At 33.9% G+C, this 25,566-nt stretch overlaps 1 pseudogene; it reads right to left on the minus strand.

The window, feature by feature from the left end:
• Positions 1-116: 116 nt before the first annotated feature.
• LOC124887840 lies at positions 117-11,859 on the minus strand (annotated as a pseudogene).
• Positions 11,860-25,566: the final 13,707 nt, after the last annotated feature.

The following is a 25,566-nucleotide window of genomic DNA, read 5'->3' on the forward strand; positions in this document are numbered from 1 at the left end:
TGGTTTTCATCAGGTCACTTCTGAAGTTTTGAATAACTCTTAAACCTAGCGACCCAAGAAATATGAAATTTTAAGATGAATTTAATACATAACTATTGGTTTAGAAAATGAAACCCTTACAATTTAGGATGAACATGTTTAGGAGGAATAAGACGAACTTGCAACAAGTGTTCAAATAATAGATAGTTATGCATAGCGTCCGCAACCACTTTAGCAACCTGCAAATGTCCAAAAACCTAAGATTAATAGAAAGAAAATGATCAAGTGAATTCTCTAAATATGGATGCATAACACAACTAATTACTCAGGAAAAGGAACAACCTCAGGGGACTCAAATTATATGAAGACAAAATGCTTAGATTTTTCTGTCTGTCACGAGAAAAAGACACAAGAAAATAGAATATAAGAAAAGAATCAAAAGATTACCACATAGAGAGAAAATAAGAAAAACAGAAGTGTATTATGGACTTCGAAAATTGAAGAATATATCCAACGCGAAGCCCTTTGCTCTAGAAGCCAGATTTTTACACGCCTCAAGTTACAAGAATTTCTGTGTAATTTCGAACAATTGGACCACAATTTAATACTTTGAAGATGAACATATCTTTACGCGAAGCTTACAAATCCAAACCAGACAAAATGTCAAACTACACTGAATAAATTAAAAGATGAAGAATCAGTTCGAGTATTCACCTTTTTATTCCTTGCAAGTCTAAGCGTCTTAATTGTACCAAATTGCTTAAAGAAACCTAAAGACAACAGTAGCAGAAAATGGCACAACAAAAGTTATTTAACTTTACAAAAGAGATATAAAATCTAAAAAGGCTTAGAACGGGGACAAAGAAAACACAATATGAGAAATGCAAACCTTTCATTTCATTCTCATAAAATCCATGTGGGGTCCTTTTAATATACAACACTGTGGATTTAATTTGCCGTACTTCGGTATCTGAAAGTTTTCTAGTCGGCCCACCTTCCAATGGCTACAACGTATAAGAAAAACAAAAGCCAAGAAAAGCAAGCCATCACCAAAAAAACAATCTTCTTTTTTCTCATCTTATGCAAAAGAACTGCCGATTGGCTACAGTAAAGATACCAACATAATTGTTGCGAGTGAGAACAAAGTCACATTATTTGTAGTTGAAAAGATTGAGAAGCTAATTGCAAGGTGTAGGATCTCTTAATGGTGTGAGGTCTTATTACAAAACTATTGTGGGCTTGGTTTAAAGTAACAATATCATACCTTGTTAAGACCTTTAGGCTGATTTATCCCAACAACTGCTATCAGAGTCTTAAGTTTGAGATGAGTATGACAAAGGAATATGATGGTGTGGTCTCGATTTACCTCCTCTCAGAAAAGCATACATAAAAAAGAAGCAACTACACCTATAACGATGTAAAAGAATTTGCATATTTCGTAAGGATCTTATATGCATATAGGTTACTTCTAGCAGAATTGACCTATAAGTAATTAAGAATGGTGGATAGTTTCATCAAATGTGTGGGAATTTATTAGCCAACGTAACATTTAAGAATTTTTTTCCTTTAAATTCCCTTTACAGTCCTGCATAGCAAAGATCTAAAAACTCTTGAACATGAAATTTCCTCTCTCCAAGAATTCTAACTAGGAAAGCTACTCCTACTTTCAAATAATTTTATTATCGTGGGACATTTGACACGTTTGTCCCACTCCCTTGAAATTTTACTAATATTTTAAGCACATTGCTAAACAGCTCCTGAATAAAAACCTACATACTGGCTTTCTCAAAATTTTATTTTTGTCAGACTTTGTTTCTTAAATGTCATGCAAATTGAATATGGGGGAGAACCAATTTCAATCCAGCAGCTTCATATACGTAGTATTTTCCACATAGCACTCTAGTGTGAATCCATACCGAACTTTGAATTTATCAGGGTAAGTAACTGTTTCTGAAATTCAAAAAACACTCCATGCAGATACATCTTAAAAATTACTATGCTATAACATGCAGGCATTAAGAACAGTTTCAGCTTCCTCCTTTAGCAGAGAGACAGAGTCGGGAAGAGAGAGAAGTTTTTTACAACCAAATGACTAGTGTGTTTTCATATGTTCATCACTAACATGGTTTCACATGTGCATTTCTATCAAGCAAGGAATGAAAAATTAGACGACCAAACATCCATAAAGAGAAACAAAAAGAAAGAGACAAAAACTGCAGGTACCTTTCTACCAATACAAAAAAGCTCAACAAGATCATAGAATTGGCCGTAAATATCACCACATGTAGTCACAAGGCTTTTCACAGGCTGCAACAGAAAATTTAAGACAATTCAATCCGATGGACAAATACTTATGCATATCTAAATCTTTCTTAATAAGACACACGTGTTAAACATACAAGTCAGAGAGGTCTCTTTAGTTGATCAGGTAATAATTTACATCTTTTAAGTTCTATCTCAGATACTATGCATCAACATGATCTTGTATCAGATATTTTCATATAAACTAGATCAACTACTGTGTTATTCATATTAAGGTAAACTGAAGCCTCGATTACATATTTGTGGACTAAAGCTCCAACAATCTCGAGGAGATAACAAGAGTTCATAGAATACTAGGATGCCTGTGTTTATAAAGAAATTATCTAACCCGGACCACCCATCTACACTCTTGCTATAATCTATGATGCTCTTTCAAAAGGCCGCTAGGTGCGTGTTAAATCTTTCAAAAGTAGAGCATTTTTTTAGGAATCCGGCAAGGTTGTGGCAACATTATAGGAGAATCCAAAAAACTATAGTCTATACTAATGTCAATGAAATAAACACATTCTTTAAATAAAGAAAACACAAATATCTAAGAGAATAGGTCATAAAATTGCTCCACTAATATCCGTGCAGAGACAAATCAAGACAATATTTCTTACAGATTAAAACTTCAACACAAAGTGATTAACAAGCATAATTCAAGTCTTAAGCCAAAAACAAAAAGAAGAATTTTAAGTCCAAACCAACGCTTACCTCCTTCCTCCCTTGCCAGGAAGATGAAAGACAACAGAAAATGAAAAGAGATAAAACAGTCAGTAAAACTATTGTACCTGTACGTTGCTTTCATCCATTAAGATCTCCTTTGTTTTCTCATATGTTGGTGGTTTTACTGAAGTTCTTTTGGAGCCAAAAACCTAAAAAAAAAAAAAGTAAGCGCCAGAAAAGTTTTCTTTCTTCATTTTTCCTCTTTTGGTGATTCTCTTAGGTGTAATATTTACACCAAGTAAATATTACAAATATATTTTTTGTAAAGAAATTAATATTTATTAATAATATTTAATTTTTTATTAAGATCGTATATAAGAGAAAATTTAATATATTTCCTCCATATCAAAATAATTGAATTTCAAAATAAATAAATTTTTCGAAGCCCAAGAAAATTGTTGAAACTTTTTTTTCATATTTACCCTTTCATTTAATGAAGTTCTTAATCACTTCATATTTTCTAAGAGAATAAAATCTGACACAATTAATGAATTTAACTTTTATTTTTAATTAGTTTAAATTTTATTTTAGGTAGTTTAATTTTTATTTTAAGATCAAATTTTATTTAGATGGTTCGATTTTTAATTATTTATTTTACGTAATACTGGTTGATTTGAATTTGGTAATGAGGACCTCTAATAAGAGGTCACGTGGTAAAAATAATTTTGTAAAAATTACCGTTATAAAATAATGACACTAATTAACCTTTCTATGACGGCAGTGACATAAATGAACCAAACTTTCAATATTAGTGGTATGGATGATCCAAAATTATTCACAACTCAACCTATCTCATATCTTAAATGTTTAATTTCGATCCACCATTTAAAACCATCATACCAACAAATTTAATTATAATTCTCTTCTTGATATTAGTTTTCTCCTTAGTTAACTAGACATTCGGACTATATTATTTTTTAAACTTGACTTTGTGCTTTTTTTTCATAGTATTTTCTATGTAATTTATTTTTAAACCTCTTTTATGAAAATTAAAAAATAATTAACGGGGGTGGGGCTGGGGTTGGGTGGGTCGGGATGGGGAGGGTGAGCGGGGTAAGAAAAAATTAAATATCTTTTTTTTTAGTGGGGAGGAGGTAACAAAAAATTCACTTTTTTAAAAAAATAAATTAAAAAATATTGGGAGGCGGGTGGGGTAATTTTTTTTAAAAATAAATTTTAAAAAATATTTAACTTTTTCTTGGTGGGTAGGGGTCGGGGATTGCGTAAGACAGAAATATTTTTTTCTATAAAAAAATTATTCACTACAACAATTTTTTCAAGACGAATTTTTTTTTTTGAAGCAACTAAAAAAAAAATTAAAAATATTAAAAGTGAGACTATAATTACTAGGTTTAAACATCTTTATTGGTAAAAGTTGGGCATCATTGTGAAACCATTTGGGTTGATGATTTATGATGAGTTTACTTGGGCTGATTCAAATCAGTCCATCTTCAAAATCACTCAAGCCCAACCCATTAAAACATGGGCGAATTGGACAATCAAATGAATTTGGGCTAATTTTTTCACCTCTATACACAATCTTATATATTTAAGACCACATATTCTTAATTTTCTTTTCTTGAATTCTCTACACAACTAAAAAACTTTATATAAAAATAAAATCGAGAGAGTATATTATACAATAAAAATATTGTACATAATTTCTTTTTCTTAAATTCTAGGACAGAATAGATTCATATGGAATAAAAATCATTGAATACATATTATACAACAAAATTACTATACATAAGAACATAAAATAACATATTTGTACTAGTGTTAAAAAAAACAATGCTCGAGAAAATTGTACAAACTTACATGATGAGTAGGAGCGTAAGAAATATAGTTTATCTACATATAATATTAAAAACTGAAATAGGAAAAAAAATCAAATTAGAAAATTAAAATATTCATTGCAATAAAAATTTCACTCAATAAATATTTCATCCTTAAAAAAACATTACATTCTCCATTAAAAAGTAAATTTGAGGAAAGAAATTTTTTAAATTTTATCATTTAAATAGAAGAAAATAATTTTTTTTAGATCTCTCATATATCAATGAAAATTTCTTATATATAAAAATAAAAATCTCTTATTAAATAATTTTTAAAAAACTAAAAAAAATCTAAAACTTAGAAAACTATTCTCTAATAAAATTTAAACTATTTAACCAAAAATTTCAAACCACTTTTATAAAAGAAGTGCATTACATAACTACATATTCCTCATTAAATAAAGAACATGTAAAGTATTTCCCTACTATTACCAAAATAGATTCAAAATATTATGCATGAATTATATCAAATATGTGATCCCTAATTTAACTCGCGTGAGCACATCCAATCAAAGATTACATACAAGAATTAAGATTAGATTTTCAAATATCATTTTTTAATTTTGTTGAAGGCCTACAAAACCTTTTAAATTATTCAACAGCCTTTCTGCTTCATGCTTCCGTTCATTCATCAATCATTAAATTATAAAAACTCAACATTGACTTTCACTAAAGCAAATAAAGAGAAACTAAAGTAAGAAGAGAAAATTGAAGGTAAGGTGTCTTTTAAGCATTGAATGAAGGATTGATGACATTGACCAACAGATAGGGTCAAACATTATTAGGAAACTTGATCAAGTTAATTATGGACTTGATTAATCTTTTCAAAAATACAAATCAACCCAACTCACACCCTCTTCAATCCAAATTAACCACTCTCTCCTCTCTCTCGACAGTTTCTCTCAACTCTCTCCTAACCAACAGTTCTGCAAAATTTCTCCCTTCAACCCCCGACGTCTTCTACCTCCGACTACAAATAGTTAGACTTCAAGTTCCCCTCTTCAATTCAATCAACCTGTCTCTCATTCCTCTCTCGACAGCTTCTCTTAACTCTTTCCCAACCAACTGTTCTGCAAATTTCTTATTTCAATCCTCAGAGACTTCAATATCAGACTATAAATAGTTGGGCTTCGAGTTCCTTTTCGACTTCAATCGACGTGACAGCCTTTCTCTCCAACCACAACAGCTTCGAATTCTTCATCGTTCTTTTTCTTCTTTCACAGGTAAAAATTTATGGCCTTTTTAGTTTTGAAGAAAATGGAGAACTTGAGCCAACTTCTCTTATAGTATTGGTTAACAATTTCAATATTTGTTACACTAATCTGAAATGCAGTCTGAATAAAATCATAATTTTTGGTATTTTTTCTCTTCTTTTCTCGAAGTGAATTATGATATTTTGTTATTTGTTGTAATTTTTTGAAGTTTGATTTTTATTGTTTGTGTTTATAAAAACAAAAGGATAATTTGATTTGATTTGTTCTATTCTTGTTCTTGGTAAAAATGGTGAAATTGCTGTTTTTTGTTTAACAAAATTGTGCTACTGTTTCCTTCGACAGATTACCCATCTGGTGCAACATATTAACCATCTGATACAACAGATTTATCATATGATGCAACAAATCAACCATCTGATTCACCAGAGGAACCATCAGATTATAATTTTGATGCAACAGATTAATAATCTGATGCAACAGATTAAATATCTGATGAACAACTTTACCATATGTTGTAATAGATTAAGCATCGGATAAAAAATCTAATGAAACTAATTAACCATCTGGTGCAATGGAAGAACCATCAGATTAATGATCTGATGCAATAGATGAACCTCCTGTTGGATAAAATCCTACCAACTCTTCCTACAGGAAAAGTCCAAGACTTGATTTTTTCAACTAATCATTCATCTGTCGCGATAGACGACCCTATGTTGGAAGAAATCTAAATAATATTGACCATTGATAACTGTTCCAACAGATCACTCATGTGTGGCAACAGATGTGTGACCTGTTGCACAGACCATTCATCTTTCTTAATAGATGAGTGATATATTTTGTATTATCGCAATAGATTACTCATCAATTTTTACAGATTATCTAACTGTTCCAATAGATCACTCATATGTTGCAACAGATGATGTCATAACAGTTGTGTGATCTGTTGAACATACCATTCATCTGTCTTAAAAGATAAGTGATATGTTTTGTATTATTGCAATAGATTACTAATCTGCTGCAATAGTTTGGTTATATGTTGCAACAAATATACTACCTGGTGCAACAGATCGGTGATCTGTTGCAACTGTTATTTTATTGTCTTGCTTGTTTGATTTACTGTTATCCTTTTTTAATGATACATTAATCAACAATAATATATTATTTTATGTTTTTATTAATTTAAATAATATAGTTCTCAAAAGAACAGAAACCGAATCAAGTCCAAGTAAAGGAACAAGTAAAGCGGCTAGGCTACATCCACCACTCTATGAGCTTACTTTACAAGCGTTATCTCAACTGGGAGCAGAATATGATGAACATGGGGAGGAGAAATATTTCAAAAGAGATGATGCAGATGCTAACAACCCTTTCACCGAAGAGCTGGTCAAAAACCTTCAGCATTGATTATTTTCCTGTGAGATTGCAGTGCGATGGTGCCGCAGATTTAACGGGTGATTTCGTGGTTAAGTTAGTCATGGGAAAATCTTTTGATGCCTTCAGAAAAATACTTTGAGAACAAAAATTGGATGCTTATTTTAGGGACAGCTGCTTTGGAAAATATCTTGATTTGTCGGAGGACAACAATACTCGTTTCCAAATAAAAATGGTATATGAACTTCTCAAGCGTAGATTTATGGATGAAAATAAAGATAAGATGGATGAGGTCTGGATAAATTACTGTGGCATGCCTGTTTGTTTTGGTTGGAAGGAGTTTGCCATAGTTACTAGACTAAAATTTTATCCTCCTTCTCAAGTTATACCTATTCTAACCCTAAAAAAGCACCCCACACACCCAAAAAAGGCAAAGGCAAGTTGAGTGATCATGATGACCTGGTGTCCATTATTGGTCTAAGCTTTAAAAATAAAAATTTGATAGAAGCGTTGAAAGGTAAAGGACTTTCAAAGAAGCACAAGCAGTCATTGTGCTTGGTTTGGTTTATACATAATATTCTTTGGGCGAGAGACGTTAACAACAACATAAGCCTCTGTTTAATAAAGCTCTCCGAGGATTTTAAGGCGTTTAATATCTATCCATGGGGGTATGAAAGCTTTAAAATGACTGTCAAATATTTGTTTACTTCGTTAGCGCCAAGGACAGTTAACTTATATGGCTTCCCATGGACTTTCATGGTAAAAGTTTCTTTATTCTATTATGATATCATTCATTTTTTTCGCTCAATAATGGTTTTGATTTATTGGTGTTATTTTATAGGCTTGGGCGTTTGAAGCCATTCCTTATTTGAGACAACAAGTGAACTACCAGAAAGGAGTTTCCTGTCCAAGAATCTTGAGGTGTTTGTCGGCCAAAACTGATAAAAATACAAAATTTATTGAACTCTTCAACCCTCCAAAGGATGCAGTAAGTATAATTATAATTAATTTTTTTTTAATTAATATTTTTTTTTGAATGATCTAATCATCATTCTAATATATGTAATGATTTATGTTAGACTGTGCATCCATCGCTAGTTCCGACCAATCAAGAGTTGAAGATGCTATTTTTTCTTACTTTACGATTTGTGCAAACTTTATCAGACCCTAAGGTCATCGACAGAATAAAAATAGAATTGTTTAAAGCAATAACCATTACAAGAAAATCAATTTTGGATAGTGGGCTTATTGTTGTTGATAGAGCTGTTGGTGGTGGTAGTGGTGCTGCTGTTGGTGCTAATGATGCTCCTCTTACAGTATTTAAAGTAAATCGTTATGAGTATGATCATACTGGTTATACAGATTTTGCCTTTCCCAGCAAATGTTCTGCATGCAAATGTCAAGACTGCAGGGCGAAACATGATGTAGTGATTAATGCTATTAATACATTAACTACTTCTGTAAAGGAATTGACATCTAAGAGGGGTCTCATTCCATCAAAGATGATTTTATTTCCATCCGCTCCATTAGAGATTAGGGCTAAGAGGAGAAGGAGAGTGATTTCCAGGGCATTATCAGGAATCCAAAAAAGTGAAATTGCAACTCTTCTGTCTGTGTGTTGCACTGAGCAATGTAAAATGTCCAAAGGAGAGCAGCACGAGCTGAAGAAGGTGAATATATTATATGTCTTCCAACTAACAAAATAAATAGACATATATCTGTTTCAATAGATGACACATCTACTGAAAATTATCAAACAGATATATACATCTGTTGCAACAGTTGACTAACCTGTTGCACCAGATACTTTATCTGGTGCAGCATATGTCTCGTCTATTTTATCAAATCAAACAGCTCTTCATACAGCTTTTATTTGTACCAACTGACGACCTATCTTCTGTAACAGATGATTCATAGGTTACAACGGATGGTTCATCTATTGGAAATTATCATACAGGGTCTTCCTCATGTAGAAATTTATCCCAACAGTTGATTCATTATTGCAACAAAAATATAATATGTTTGGGACAATTTAAAATAAGAGGAAGACCTGTTTGATTTGCGAGAAGAAATGAGTTATTCTTTTCCATTTTGTTGTATCTCCATGATTAGCATTGACCAATTCTAGCTTTCCAGGTAGATGTAGAAGAAGCTACTGCTGAACAGCATTGACAATATGCTACTCTTTTTATGGAAATACGGAGAACAAAAAACGTAGAAGCCATACGCAAGTAACAATAAAGATCCACGACAAGCAAAACTGAATTCTATAGCACCAGATGAAGAACAACTTTTCCATACTAAGTAGATCTTTATAGCTTGAGCCTGTCAAAGCAATCCTTGGCAATATACTTAAATTGTTGTTGATGTATTTGTTGAGATCTGTACCCATAACAATTTATTTACATTTCATTTATTCGTTGACTTATTTCAGCTAATTTATGAAGGATTCGATTTATTTTATTTTGTCTACGAATTTTATTTATTCCTTAGATTTGAACTTATTAATTGAAAAAGGAATACTAGATTCAAATATTGTAACAGATAATGTATCTGTTGCAACAGACCACACATCTATTGAAAAAATCAAACGGATTTAAACAGATGTTGCAACAAGTAGGTAATTTGTTGAAATTTATCAAACAAGTCTTCTCACTATTACAACAGATGAACTTTAGATAAAAACATCAAGATAATGCAACAGATGACACATCTATTGGAAAAAAAGATCAGATTTAGACATATATTGCAACAGATGAACTTTATCTGTTGCAACAGATGACACATCTATTGAAATAATCAAACAGATTTATACATATGTTGCAACAGGTAGGTTATCTGTTGGAATTTATCAAATAGGTCTTCCAACTGTTGCAACAGATGGACTTTAGATAAAAATATTAAAATAATACAACAGATGACCAACCTATTGTAACAGATAAACTATATGTCAGAACAGGTAGGATAACTGTTACAACAGACGGAGAATCTATTGCATTATAAAAATTCAACTTTCGTTGGGACATAAAAAATTGCCACTACATATAAAAAGGTTAAAGTGAATTGAATTGAAGTAAAAAAGGCACAACCCATCGACAATATACAATTCAAACACCTAAAATAAAATAGACATCAAGTAGACATGTTCATTTTAAACATGTAAAATAAAATAAGCATCAAATGTGTCAGTGTCAGTCTGACACATTTCGCTGACTTGCCATCACTTAGCCCCCAACGGTTATTTTTTCCCCCAATTGTCTTATATATTTATCTTCCTCCTAAAATTTAACCCTAAATTCCCAAATCTTCTTCTTCATTGTCATCTTCTTTTATCTATCCAAATTCTTCAAATTATGACTTTCATTTTTTTCAACTGAACTGACCTTGACAATGTCGAGCACATCTTCCACTGCTTTTTGTGATAAAGATTTTCGATATTGTAAGTGCGGTCATGAAGATCTGTTAAAGACTTCTTGGACTCAACAAAATTTGGGTCATAGGTTTTTTACTTGTAAGATTCAAAGGTAATATTTTTTATTTAATTTGTTGATTAATTATTGACTTGTAATTATTTTGTAATTGTGTTCTCTTTTTTTATAGAAATTGGGTGGATGCAATTAGTTTGATTGGTATGAAGAATGACACCCTTCACAAGCAAATCGTGTAATTTGGGATTTGTTGAACAAGTTCAAGGCTTCTGAAGAGAAACAAAATCGAGCAAGAAGATACTACATAGTTGCTATTATTGCTACTGGTTTGGTGTTATTGGGCATATGGATATTGAAGTCAAATTACTAAAATTTTCATGGTGGTGTGTGTATTTGCTACTGGTTTGTTGTCGACGAGCACATGGATATTCAAGCGTAACTGTAAGAAAATATCAAAAATATTTAGGCATATGTTAAAAAATTTAGGTCATCTGTTGGAAATTATCAAACTGGTCTTTCCACTGTTGCAACAGATTAGACTTAGATTATTAGATTATTCATAGAAATAACATCGGCGTAATGCAACAGATGACCAACCTATTGCAACAAATAATCTATCTGCCAGAACGGATTAAAGATATTTTACAATAGATTAACAATTTAATCTATTGCATTAAAAAAAATCAACTTTCATCAGTAAAAATTATTGCCACTACATGTACATGTAATAAAGTGAAGGGTGACTTAAAATTAAAAATTTTTATTTCACAGGCTCGTCTATATACACAGGCTTCAAGCGCCAGTTAGTACCCCATAAGCCCAAACCTCTTGCAGGTTTGCCACAACGTTGTTGCACAGAAAAGTCGTTAGTTTGGCCATTTCTGTGCCGATCAGCAAACATTCGATGTGTGCAATAGCATGCGAGTCGCTCTCTTTAGCGGCATCATCTTTTGGAAGGTTCATTCCCCTATTTTGACCATCAAAATCCCATGATTTCTTCATCAACACTTTGGAAAATGATTCATCAGTTTACTCTTCCTCAACAAGATGGGCAACAGCACCATCAGTGGCTCCACGAGAAGAAAAAAATTGAAATCGTCGATGAGAGGTACGTTAGAGTCATAAACATTGATCTTTACCTCCTCGAGTAGTATCTCAATAGCTCGATAATGCATGTCGTTCATGCTAATGACTGCAAGAATCCTTTTTGCCTCGGTCCAGCTCTTACCGTATGGATTTAGCCTGTCCCCTCTAACATATCTTAACATTTCTTCTTCATCCAAGACCAATGTAGGAACTAGGAAATCAAATCCCGCGCCAAGGGATGATGCCTCTCCATTGAGTTAATCGTACCTATCCTTTAGCTTCTTGAAAAAGTTGAGGTCCATTATTCTATCGGCAGGGTCATAAGCTTCCCGATATGTTAATTGCCTTTTTCTCATGAGGCAGAGAATTATGTTAACATGTTGTGACATAAGAAGTTAAATTTTAAATAGGTTAGAAATTGTAAAGATGCAACGAATGGTCCATCTGTTGCATAGGGTTCTTTGAATCAATAATCCAACACAACTTATGCAACAGATGGATAATAAGTTGTAACATAACCACAACCAGTTGCACCAGTATACCCAGCTGTTGTAACATATGTGAAATATGTTGCTTATCTTCTTCTTTATGGGGTATATTAGAAGGGCTAGGTTAAAAAAAGTAAACTTTCCTTGTCCTCGTGCGGCATACGTATATCAGTCATAGTCTGGAAGTCTTGGGGGAAAAAGGGAGGCCTGGGGTAATCTGGTGCCCCTGACTTTGCATTCTTGGCCTGTCACAGATCCCTCTTCTCTTCGGCGCCAAGTTCCGCATATAAGTCCACTTTATTGACTGGGCCCTGAACTTCTACAACTTTTGGAGAGGGAGGAATTATAATTTCTTTTGATTTCCGAGTGGAGAGTACGTCTTTAATTGCTCTTTTCTTTCTCCTAACCAATGTTGTAGGAGTGTGTGGCTTCCTCACCTTCTTGGATGTTATGACACACCTCTTGGATTTGAATTCCTCGATAGCTTTAGATATAGCCTCTACTTTTTCAAAGATTTTATCCTGTCTGTCCTTACACTCATCGCATTCGCAATGAGAACACGAGGGTAAAGAGGGGTGAGAGGGACGTGTGTAAGGGCAAAAAGGGGTGTTTTCAAACATATTTATTCTTTCTTAAGCATCAATATGTTCATCATTATGAGTGGTAGCAGCATCAGCATGACTGACACCAACACCAACAACTCCACCAGAAGAAGTACCCGGATCTGCCTTAGTAAAAGGTTGGTCATGAAAAGCCTCAACATTAGGCTGAACTTGCCTAACTACTCTTCTTATGGCTGTTGCTCCATCCCATTCCTTCTTTATTAACTTCATCGCTGGGTCTGTAATAGTATCAACATGACCTAGAGTAATATAAGAAGTCATCACCGACTCCTCCTCAGTAGGCACGATCCATGGATGCACAACCTATAAAAGAGAAAAAAATGAAAGATGCATTTAAATCATATAATATAATAATTTTCACAGTTGGGCTATATTTTAAAAAAAAAACCATCTATTGCATAGTTTCAGTATATGGTTAAAATCCGTTTGAGTCTGGTTCAGAGAAACAGAGCAACACATGGATAATCTGATGCAAAATATCAATCATCTATTGCAACAGCTGCACAAGATAGGTAATCTATTATAAAACAGATGATCTGTATGTCACAATAGATGAACGATATGTTATTAGATCAAACATCTGTTGCATAATTTACAGTAGATAGTTAATCTTTTAGGAGTTGGGTTTAGAGAACCAAAGCAACAGATGGGTAATCTGATGCAAGATATACCCTATCACAATAGATGTCCCATCTGGTGCATTAGATATAATATCTGTTGCACCAGATATAACATCTGTTCAATATCTTTCTTATCTTTAAGTATAATTATTTTATTTGAAGAAGACGTACTGCATCATCCAGAGGGTTAAAGAGATTAGCCTCCTTAATATTGATGTTGCTCTTTGCAGCCAACTACCTAAATATCCTTGGATGAGAAACCTCATTATGGTAATCCATTAACTACTTTTGGAGGAGAGAAATGGCTTCAAATGCCCAAGGCAAAAAAATGTAAACACGAAGCAAGCAAAAAAAATCATAATAACTATATTCAATATAAATTAATGGATGAGTAAAATTAGTGATTAATTTTACCATGAAATCCCAAGGAAAGCCGTATAATGTAGTCATCCCTGAGGATAGATTTGTCAGTAAATATTGGACAGTCAAGTAAAAGTTGTCATATCCCTAGGGATAATTGTTAAATTTATCAAAATCCTTAACACACGCCAATAAATTATCTTCTATGACCTTAGTGACGTATCTTTCCAATATAACTGAATGGGCAAACCAAACTAAGCACAATTGCTCCCTGTACTGCTCTGTTATGGTTTTATCCTCGAGATCTGTCAACAAATTTGATGCTTTGTAGCCACGTCGAGCAATGTCAAACAACCCATCTATTTTTCCCTTACATTTTTTTGCCTTGGATATTTTGCGGGGTAGTGGTCCTTCTGGATGATGGCATCTCAGGCCTGTCACTATGGAAAACTCTTACAAGCCAAAACAAATAAGCATGCCACAGTAGTTGATCCAGATTTTATCTATCTTCTTTTTGCCTCCTCCTCCAGATCTTTATCATCCCCTGCGTACTTAATCCTGTGCTTGAGAAGACCATATACCATCGTCATAGGGAAACGGATACAGGCAGAGGGGTCCTCAGGCAGCTCAAGAAAGCGTCAAAAGCAACTCTTCTTAAAAAGTCCACCTATGTTTTCATTCTTCATAATTTTCATAAAATGTTCAAAAAATTTCCCCATCTGACATTTAAGTACAATTTGACCAGCTAGTTGTTTTCCTTCTGGGTCATTTATCGGTATCGCAACTTGACACCTGTCAATACTAAAAGTTTTGATAGAATCATACTGGGATGTCGATATTAACTCATGTCCCATCGGTGATCCATTATCATCATGTTGATGATCATCCTCTTTCTCTTTCTGACTCTTCAATTTCTCCTCTTTCTTATTTTGATTTTCTTCATCACCATCTACGGACCCTTGTCCACCTCCGTCAATGTTGTTTTCATATCTCTCCTCAGCTTCACTTTTCCCTGACTGAGATTGTTTAGGAAGCTCCTCCGACTCCCTCTACTATAGCCTTTTTTTTAGTGGTCAGACGTTGATCCACTTTCACTTTCTTTTATTTTGAGAGACATGTTTTACCTAAAGACAAAGAAAAATAAAAAATATATTACAGTTGATGTATGCATAGATTTTAAAAAATACATTACAAACATCCCGAATACCGACACCACCACAAACACCACCAACCAATGCCACCATCGGTGCCACCACGACGACCACAAACACCACCAACACCATCCAACTATACCACGATATTCAACGGAACATTGCGACGGAAACTAGGGATTTCTCGAGTTCTTCCTAAGATTTTACCATCAAAACTCAAAATTGTAAACCCATTCTTGAAGATAATACAACTAAAAGTTTTATTTTTCATCATTAACTTAAAATCCTTCATTTTTTAGAAAAAATAAATAAATATAGAGCTCTTCTCTAACTCTGCTGCCTATGAAGACAAAGAAAATGATTGATACAAGCAAGAATGATGTCGAAAATAACACCTATGTGGTCCAAAATGAGAAGAAAAGCAATTTGTTGTGGAGGGTTAAGCAAATTTGTTGAGTAGTTGTTGTCTGTACTATATTGTTGAGTGAGAATGAGAGAGAAACAGCCAAACTTAGAGATTTGAAATGATGAAACGTTTTGTATGGGTTGATTTGTATTTTGGAAAAGAATGACAAGTAGTTTTGAAAATATTAATTTGGTCCAAAATGATCTTAATTATTTTTAAAATCATAAAATATATGCGTGATTTTTAACCCTCTCATCATGCAATTTCCGAAAGGGTAATTCAATTGAAATTGTATAAAAACAATTGAAGTTGTAGTTAACCGAAGGTGACCCTGTGAAAACTCACCCCTGGTCCTAGATTAATCAATTTAGGTACTATTAGTATAACATATGAACTCAATTAAAATTGTAAAAAACAAATGTTCAACATGTTGCGTCAGATTACTCATCTGTTGTAAATTATCAATCAGATTAGGTAACAACTGGTTACGAATCTGATTTAAATTACCAAATAGATTACGTCATCTGTTGCGACAGATTACCCATCTGTTGTAAATTATCAAATAGATTATCTTATGTCACAAAAGATTACCCATATATTGTAAATTACCAAATTGGCGATGCCATCTGTTGTGGATGACCCTATGAGAACTCACTCCTAGTCCTAGAGTAATCTATAGTTTACCCTGTGAGAACTCACCCCTAGTCCTAGATTATTCAATTAAGGTATTAGTACCCTAGTCCTAGATTAATCAATTAAGCTATTAGTCTAACATATTAGTTAGTAAGAATCGGTTCAGCTCAGAGTGATCGATCGTCGACTCTGGTCGGGAGGAACGCAGTACCGTTTCATCATGAAATTGACAAAAGACTTAATTGAAGTTGTAGTTGACCCCATGAGAACTCACATTCAATTAAGGTATTAGTCTAACATATGAACTCAATTTAATTATATATAAACAAATGTTCAACCTGTTGCAACAGATATCTTTTCTGTTGGATCAAATCAAATAGATTAAGCCATTTGTTGTGACAGATCATGAATTTATTGTAAACTATCAAACATATTAAGTCCTCTGTTGCAACAGACTACCCATCTGTTGCAGATTATCAAATAAATTGAGTCATATGTTGCAATAGATTATCCATCTATTGTAAATTACCAAATAGACGTTGTCATCTATTGTAGTTGACATAATGAGAACTCACCCCTAATCCTAGATCAATCAATTAAGGTATTAGTTGAACATATGAGGTAGTAATAATCGGTTCAGCTTAGAGTAATTGATCGATGACTCTTATCGGGAGGAACGCAATACCGTCTCATCATGCAATTGATAAAAGACTCAATTGAAGTTGTAGTTGACCCTATATTTAATTAGGGTATTAGTACCTTAGTCCTAGATTAATCAATTAAGGTATTAGTCTAACATATGAGGTAGTAAGAATCGGTTTGACTCAGAGTTATCGATCGATGACTCTAGTCGGGAGGTACGTAGTACCGTCTTATCATGCAATTTCCAAAAGACTCAATTGAAGTTGTATTGACCCTATGAGAACTCACCCCTATTCCCAGATTATTCAATCAAGGTATTATTACCGTAGTCCTAGATTAATCAATTAAGGTATTAGTCTAACATATGAGGTAGTAAGAATTGGCTCAGCCCAGAGTGATGATCGACGACTCTGGTTGGAGGAACGTAGTATCTTTTCATCATGAATTTTGCCAAAAGACTCAATTAAAGTTGTATTTGAACCTATGAGAACTCACATTCAACTAAGGTTTTAGTCTAACATATGAACTCAATTGAAATTATATATAAACAAATGTTCAACTTATTGCAACAGATGGTTTTTTTGTTAGATCAAATCAAACAGATTAGGTAATATGTTGCAACATATTACGCATCTGTTGTAAACTATCAAACAAATTACGTCATTTATTGCAATAGATCATGAATCTATTGTAAACTATCAAACAGATTAAGTCATCAGTTACACTTAAATATTTTTAGACCTTTTTTTATAAAGCAATTTAGGTATTTTTTGTCTGAGATAAAATAGTTAAAATACTAAGACAATAAAAAATATTACTCGGTACTACTTAGATAACTCAAAAATCTCCTGAGTGAGTAGTCTTATATGGTCTTTTTAATGTCATCGTATCTTCGTGCCCCTCAAAAGTTATTAATGGATATTTAAAAACCCCCATATCTAAAACTCTCTCTTTCATCTATAAAGTTGTCTAGACTCAACTCATAACTCTCCTTTATTCTTTATTCTCAATTATATTTTTTGTTTTCTTTTTTCCTCTCTTTTCTTTCTTCTTTTGAATGAGGATCCTTTGACATCTTAACCAATCAACATCTTTTCTCGACTGAACTGGATGTTCTGATCCATTTGCTTTTTTGACATTGCAGGTATGGTTCAAAGTTGCTCTTTTCATCTCATCTTCTTCTTTGTATGTTATTTAAATTAGATATTTACATCTGTTGCTATTAATGATTTACCCATTACCAGTTTGTTATTTATTGAGAAAATTGAAGGAAAGGTGACTTTTATGTCTTGAATGAACGAACAGTTATTTTTATTAAAAGATACGAAAAAAGTCATCTATTGAGAGAACTTAAAAAGTCTTGTTATCAGTATAGTTTTTTATGTCTTTTGTTTGGTACTTTGGTGGTGCTGTTGTTGGGGGTGGTGGTTGTGTTGGAACATGTGATGTTTGTGTTGTGAATGGTGTTGGAACATATGGTGTTGTTTTGTTTATTTCTTTATTGTTAATGCGGGTGGTGGTGGTGTTGCATCAGTTTCCTCAACTGTTGCCACTGATGAATTAGCTGTTGGAATAGATGGAGCAATTTTTTAAAGAAATCAAACCAGTAGCAAGGTTGGTTTGATTTATTACAACAGATGGCCCATCTGTTGGAATATGTCATCTATCTTTTCCAAACGATACCTCATCGGTTGAACAAATGGGTAATATTTTGCATCATATTGGTCATCTGTTGATTCACTCAATTTTGTGTTACCCTTTTGTAATGTTCTTTTTGTTCTTCTCTTGTTTGACATCAAATGTATTTCTCTTATTTGCAGACAAAAGGAAGTGAAATAGGATCCACTTTTGCCCGGCCAGTATTAAAGGCTAGAGTAAAGATGGGTTCAGAGGAATAAGCTGTTTGTAGATAGAACCACTTCATATGTGGGAGGTATGTATTACTGATCAACCTATCATGAAAGCACGCATCCAGTATAATGATTTTGTGAATGTTTGTTCTTCACCTATTAGGCATTAATTCTTCAAACAAATATGGTATTTTACAGTTAAGATTGTTAGGTTCGAACTGGTAAGGCTGAGGGACCAAGACGGTGGCGTCGATATTCCGTTACAATTTAAGGACAATTTTTGCTCATGTTTTTGTGTCAAGTTTGGGGAAGGGTTCAAGTTTTTGGCAGTAGTGTAAATATCCAATAGTGATTGGACCAGTTTTAATGGCGCAATGGACTTGTTGAAAGGCCTTCGAAGCCTCGCACTGCAACAAACAATAATGGATCTAATAGAAATTTCCCTGGTCCAAATTTATATGGATGGGTTATTGGAAGAGACTATTATACAGTAGAAGGTGTTTGGGAGAAACCCTGTACGGGAAGAGGGAGGTTGAGAAGGCCATATATCATATTAGTACTAGTTTAAGAGGATACACAGGGTCGGAAGAAAAGTGTAGTGAAATTAGCTTATGAAATTGACATGAAAAATGAAAAAACTGGATGAGATGCGAACATGAAAGTGTATCCAAAAATGAAAATCCATCAGTCGTTGAAGAAAAAGAAGAATGGTCAAGAGGAATTGAACTGGTCACTTTGCTAGAGACTGCAACTAGCGAGTGCGGCCTCAACGAAGACCCACAAAATGCAGGACTAGAACTCTAAGAAAGCATCTTCGCGAGCATGGAAGGTGGTAAGATTATCGGTTTAAATTGACATGTAGGTTTCAATTTTAATCGACAATCTTACCACCTTCCGTGCTCACGAAGCTTTTTCCTTGGAGTTCTTGTCCTGTACTTTGTAAGAGTCTTCATTGAGGCCATGCTCGCTAGTTACATTCTCGAGCAAAGTGCTTTGTCTAGCTCCAGTCCTGTTGACCATTATTTTTTTCCATCGATCGACGGATTTTTATATTTTGATACACTTCCACATTTGAAGCTCATCCAGTTTTTTCGTTTCTAATGTCAATTTCATTGGCCAATTTCGCTACACTTTCATTTCTACCCTGTGTTTCCTCTTAAGCAAGGTCTAAAATGATTTATGGCCTTCTCCACCTCTCTCTTTGTGCATAGGTACTCTCCGAAGCACCTTTTGCTGTAAAAAAGTCTCCTCTACCAATCCATCCATATAAATTTAGACCAGGGGAATTTCTATTAGTTCTATCATTATTTGCTGTATTGTGAGGCTTCGGAGGCCTTTCAAGAAGTCTATTGTGCCATTAAAACCAGTCCAATCACTATTGGATATTTACACTGCCATCAAAAATTTAAAACATTCCCCAAACTTGACACAAAAACATGTGCATGAATCGTGTCATTAAATTTTAACGGGGTATGGACACCACCATCTTGGAACCCTTCGGCCTTATCAGTTCACACCTATCAAACTAAACTGTACAATTCAGGATCTTGTTTGAAGGATCAGTGTCTAATCATCGGTAAAAAATTATATTCACAAAATCATTGCACTTTATGTGTGTCTTCACGGTATCCTAATCAATAATATACATAACTCGCATGCATGAAAGTAGGATCCATTGCACGTATCTTACTCTTCCTACCCCATCAGGACATGTCAGTGTTGTTTATTCATCTGCACAAATGTGATGACTATTAAAATGGAGGTGTGAAGAGTTGTGACTTTTTATTTTAACACATTCAAAATAGCTAATGAATCGAAATCTCCATCTGTTGCAACTGATGAATCAACTGTTGGAAGAAATCAAACCATCTCCTCAAATATATGGTCCATCTGTCGCAACAGATAATCTATATGTTGCAACAGATGACAAATCTGTTGTGATAGAGCTGACTTTTTTTTTAATTAATCTGCGCTCATGTGATTACTTCTTTCTAAAAATGTTTGTTTCAATTTAGTTTTCCTATTTATAAAATCAAGAGAATTTTATTATATTCTTTCAAGATTACCCCTATTATTAAATGACTACATAAAGTATATTATTCATATTTATAATTTCTAATCATAATTAATAAGTCCAATTTGGTAAAATAATCACCTAATTTATATTTTTATTAATTAGTGAACCAAGCCCATAGGGCCCAACTAATACATAACGGAGGAACTATTAAAAAGAGGTGGAGACTTTTTATCTAACACATTCAAAATAGCTAATGAACCGAATACTCCATCTGTTAAAACTGAAACTGATGAATCAGCTATCAAAAGATATCAAAATATCTCCTCCAACTTACATATACTGTCCATCTGTTGCAACAGATAATACATAAGTTGCATCAGATGTCTTATTTATTGCAAATACAAACCATCTCTTGCAACAGATGGTAAATCTGTTTTGACAGCAGTCTATTGCACATTCAATCCATCTATCTGTTGTAACAGATGCTAAAGCTGTTAAAAATGTTGGATGATCTGTTGCAACAGCTCAATAATAATGGCTTTTATCGAGTCTCAAACCTCTATGAAAAGGTAAGAAGTAATTAGTATAAAAGAAAAAGTCGCGACTTTTCACAAAAAATAAAATGCCACCAGTTTGAATGTAATTAATACAATGGAGCTGAACAGTCCTACCTTTTGGTCTGACACGTCCAGATTATATTATAGGTCCCTCCTTAATCTTCATTCAACTCTATTTATTTCTTGCATTTTTTCCTTTCGTGTGACATCTTCAACCACTTCTCTTCAAAGAGCATATTCCTTTCTCGTTGAGGTAAGTTTTTTTCTGGTGTAAATTTACTAGTTGGTCGTATATGTTATATTACATTGTGAATATTTTTATTTATATTTGTCAATTCATGCGTGTTCTAGATATGGCTGATCCTTTTTCGGACATTGCTATTCTACGCGACACAGTGCGAAAACTTCAAAGGCAGGTTAATGACCTGCAAAGCGAGTTGATCATTGTGAGACCGACAATGTTCAGAGAGATGCAGAGGCTGATGAGAGCCCTGCTGCTGCGATTTGATTGGACGGTTGTCATTAATGATGCTGATATGATAATAATAATTAGAATGTGTTTTTTCTTTTAGCGTATGTTTTTTAATTTTTCTATATCGGATCTATATCTAATGTATTTTATTTTTCATTTAATGAAAAATTTACTTTTAGTCAGACTTTGGCGTTTTAATTCTTATTCAATTAACATTTTGTCTATTTCTTCTAATCTAATACATGTTAACATGTCGACGGTTGGAGGCAATGTTGAATCCAGTAGCACTAGCAATTATGGCTTTTGAGTTGTTTCAACAGATGGACCATGCGTTGGAACTGATTGATCATTTGTTGGGTTTCAACAGATTATCCATCAGTTTCAACAGATTTTCATCTGTTGGAGGACAGCATTCCAGTTGTTTGTGCAACTGTTGAGAATAATTGTGGTCTGCTGTATTATTTAGTTCATGTTTTGCCTCATTTTATTGATGCACAAGTTATTTTAAAAAATACACTTTATATATAATAAATGATAACATTAGGTTCACAACGATCATGGTGGATTATGGTGGATTATGATTCAGGCATGTAGTTCTTTTGTGGCCAGCGCACTTACATATGGAGCACTTAGTTGTTCTTGATGAAAATGATTCTCCAACTCCACACCTCCTTTTATATGACTTTCTTCCCAGCTTGATAGTACTCGGGTCAATATATGGAGGAGGTATTAATCTCCCCATAAGCTCTACTGGAACAACCCAAGATTCTTTGGGAGGCACCGGAGTAATATGCCCACTATATGTCATTTTATATTTTTCCACCGAATAATATTGAGAGGAGTGCTCGTAAACTTCAAGTCCATATTTATGGCCGTATTGAGCTCGAAGGGCTGCCATAGCATGTGGACAAGGTATTTTGTCCAAGTAAAAAATTTTACACGTACAAGATCTTATTTAAAGATCGACCGTGGCAGCATCACCATGACCGGTGATATAGAATTTGTAATCTGCTATTTATGAGAGAATACCTATTCCTCAAACTGATGTTCATTGATATTTTCTTTTCGATTTCTAGAACAAATCGAGTTCTTTTTTCTGGGCACTTGAACTGGACATGCCTTTCGTTAAAAAAATCGCTATATTTCTCGCTTATTTTTTCAAACATAGCCTTGATGAGAAATTCTCTTTCATCACCAAACAATGCATTCACCGATTCAGCTATGTTTGATGTCATAATATTGTACCTATAGAAAAGAATCACTTAGTACGACATCAAACTAAACTTATAAATCTAACAAGATATTAAATTCATAAAAATGTACCTATTTGCTGGACAGAATACCCGACTCCATCTCTCAAAACCGACACGTGCAGGAAATCTTGCTACCTTTGGATTCACATCCGTGATTTGATTGAAATGGTCTAAAAACTCCTCTCTACTATATGCTTTAGCTGCTCTATAAAAAAAGGTGACGACCCTTTCGTTGTGATAGTTGTTTCGAATGCTCTCTACAAAATGCCTGATGCAACAACCAAAGTAAGCTAAAGTGAAGAAAAGTGAACCCATCTTTGGAATACTTGGATGTCTATCCGATACAAAACACAACTCTTCAATATCTTCGATGCAGCGTCACAGTTGTTCAAAAAAAATCATAAGAGGCATCACATTCCTTGTCCGCTACACAAAAAATGATAGGAAAGATGTGATTCTCCATATCCTGCGCCACCGCCGCTAGCAGAACTCCATTATACCTACTCCTCAAGAGGTACCATCGACGGCTATGACTTTTCTCAAAAGTCGAAAACCTTGAATCCAAGCACCATAGGATACAAAAAAGTACTTGAACCTTTCATTTTTATCCAGATGCAATCCCGTCTTACTTTCAGGATTTGTGGACTCAATCATGTAACGGTAAGCACCCAAGACTTCATACCCATGCTCGAGTGTCCCCCGAACCAGGTCCTTGGCAATCCCCATGGATGCATATACCTTCCAATAACTGACCAAGACACCCAAATCCATAAGGAGTTGATTGTCCATAAGCCTTGTTGAAGGGCCTTTGCCATCGGGGAAACTACTCCTGAAATATTCACCGAAGACCTTTGTCGTGACGTAAGGATTTTGGCCCGAGATGTGCTCCGAACCACATGTGTGATGCTTTTCATGTTTATGAATGATGAATTTATCAGAACTTGCGTACTTCACCACTCTCAACCACCACTTGCAGTTCGAATTAGCACATTTGAAGCAAAAGACACTGCTCGAATTAATCACCTTCTTTATTCTGAAATCTTTTTTCAAGCAAGAAATAAACAAAGTGTTAGATAGTTTATTCTTGTCCTTGAATGACATTTCAATAAAAAAAGTCGTTTTCGTCATCATGAAGATTTCCGGATTGTGTCGATTGAGAAGAACTGTACATCGTATTGGTCGTATCAATGGGCGTAGGTGTTTGATCATCATCTGAAATATTCATGTCTAGATCATCCAACCTATCATCCAAGAAGTCTTATTTTTCTTCTTTTTCTTCTACGTTTTGGTTATCATTCTCTCTCGTCTTTTCAACCATGTACACCCTTAACACCGACCTAGTTGAATCACTTAGATAAGAATGCAACCGAACCTGATCAGTTATCTTGAAAGGCAGTACCCTCGGATTTTCAAAGGAGCAATGCATGTAGCTGATGGTGAATTCTTTCGGTTGACAATTCAGTCCACAAAAGCTGATGATTAAGTTCACAAAATCATCATATAAAACATCACTTTAGACTGTTATAGCTATCGTCTCTAGCATTTCACCCTCCTTCCAATGCCATACATATCAATTGCTCTTCTCGACCCATTGACCATGACAATCCACCCCTATTGTTATTAATCCCTCTATTAGTGGTACCTAAATAAAGTTATTTGTTAAAAAAAGTTGATAGTGATTTCATAGTGTCGTGAATAAATCCCAACAGATGTGTTATCTGTTGCAACAGGTAAGTGATGAGTCACAACAGATTCTTACCTATTGGGATTCATGTTACGGGTATGAATATCTATTGCAATAGATGAATCGCCTGTTGGAATTGATGTTATAACTAAATCACCTTTGAAGCTGATTCCAACAGATGAGTGACAGTTGCAACAGATAATTAACCTATTGCGACAGATGGCTTACCTGTTGCAACAGGTTATTAATCTATTGTAACCTATGTTGGAATCGTGTTCAGGTTCTGTTGCAATAGGTAACTAATCTGTTGCAACATATATGTCAAATGTTGCAACAGATGACCCATTTGTTTAAATATGAATCCAACATATCAGTCTTTTATTGAAACAGATATCTCATCTATCATAACAGATGATTTATCTGTTTAAACAGATGGATTTTATGTTGGATTCATAATTGGGTTCTATCCATTGTTAGAAAATAACAACACAATAGCAGTTACCCAGATGACAAATTCAACTAAAAATTATAATTTGACTTACCATCGTCTCCTATGGAGTAATGCCAAAGTGGAAAGTGATGTTCGAAACAAAATTTGACGTAAACAATTGGTCAAATCGCAACAGTAGAGGTAACAACAATAACAAATGGTCAACAAGAACAAGATGAAGATAATAACGAAGTAGAAAATAATGATAATGAAGCAGAAGATGATGAATGAAGCAACAGAAACAATGAACAATAAAAATCACTAAGAGAGAGAAAACAACAATGGGTGAGAAGAGAGAGAAAGACGCCTTTTTTCCTCCGTTTTTCGTTATATAGGCTAACATTTAGATCAAACTGTAAATTTAAAAACTTGTGGTT

The sequence above is a fragment of the Capsicum annuum genome, chromosome 10 (genome assembly GCF_002878395.1).
Source record: "Capsicum annuum cultivar UCD-10X-F1 chromosome 10, UCD10Xv1.1, whole genome shotgun sequence".
NCBI lineage: Eukaryota > Viridiplantae > Streptophyta > Magnoliopsida > Solanales > Solanaceae > Capsicum > Capsicum annuum.